General features: G+C 44.6%; 1 non-coding gene across 1 annotated transcript; it reads left to right on the top strand.

Annotated features, from left to right (window-relative positions):
• Nucleotides 1-332: 332 nt before the first annotated feature.
• On the top strand, nucleotides 333-470 carry LOC114805797. The gene has a single exon (XR_003753820.1). It is a non-coding gene; the product is annotated as a small nucleolar RNA SNORA7 (small nucleolar RNA).
• The last annotated feature ends 583 nt before the right edge of the window (nucleotides 471-1,053 follow it).

Here is a 1,053-nt window from a genome sequence, read left to right as displayed (position 1 = left end):
TCTCACTGCCACTCTCTGGCCCACACCCTGCTCTAGCTGGGAATGCCCTTTCTTTTCATATCTGATAGAGAATTACTCTCCCCACCTTCCAAACCTTATTGAAGGCATATCTCTTCCAAGAGGCCTTCCCTGACTACGATGTCATTTCCTTGTCTCCCTCACCCTTCTGCACCTTCCTGACTTGAACTCTTTATTCACTCCACCCTAAGCCCCATGGCCCTGATGTACGTAGCTGTAATTTATTTATATTAATGTCTGTCTCCCCCCTCTAGACTGTAACTTCACTATGAGCAGAGAATGTGTCTATTATATTATTGTTTTGTACTCTCCCAAGCCTCTCAGGGTCGCACCTGGAGAGTTTCCAGTACTCTACCAGTCTCTTCTACGGGAAGAAGAGTCAAGCAGAGGTGTACCCATTCCATTTCTACCTTGTCCAGTGACTAGTGATTGGAAGGCAATCTGCTACAAGTCAAAACTCCCCTGTGTCATCAGAGACATGGGAGAGAGTTGAGGGCAGAGACTCTAGTTTACTGTGCAGAAGGAGGCAGTGGTAAATCACTGGTATATTTTTACCAAAAAATTGATGGATACACTACCAGAACGATTGCAGATAGAGGCAGGCTGTTCTGAGAGAGATGTGTCTATGTTGTTGCTATGGGTTGGAGATGACTCGACAGCAAAAGACAAGACTCTTCCAAACACTTAGTACAATGCTCTGCACACAGTATGTGCTCAATAAATATGACTAATTGATTGACTGAAGAGTCATAGATGGCACCGAAGAAGTTGGTGAGGCTTTCAGGGGTCAGAGAATGAGGAGGTGGTGAGCAGAAGACTTGAGGAGGGAGTTAAATGTCCCAGTCAGCATATCCTAGAGATGACTTGCAGAGTGTGGATTTAATATCAAATCAAACTACATGGATATGGTAGTAGCCAGTCCTCTCTATGGCTTTGATACTTGGATTTATTAATGTCGCCGTATTTAGTTCCTTGGAAACTTTCATCAGCATCACCAACGAGCGGTACACCAGACCTGAACTCTGGATTGCAATC

Source organism: Ornithorhynchus anatinus, chromosome 19, assembly GCF_004115215.2.
Source record: "Ornithorhynchus anatinus isolate Pmale09 chromosome 19, mOrnAna1.pri.v4, whole genome shotgun sequence".
Classification (NCBI taxonomy): Eukaryota; Metazoa; Chordata; class Mammalia; order Monotremata; family Ornithorhynchidae; genus Ornithorhynchus; species Ornithorhynchus anatinus.
This window is presented reverse-complemented; position numbering and strand designations above follow the sequence as displayed.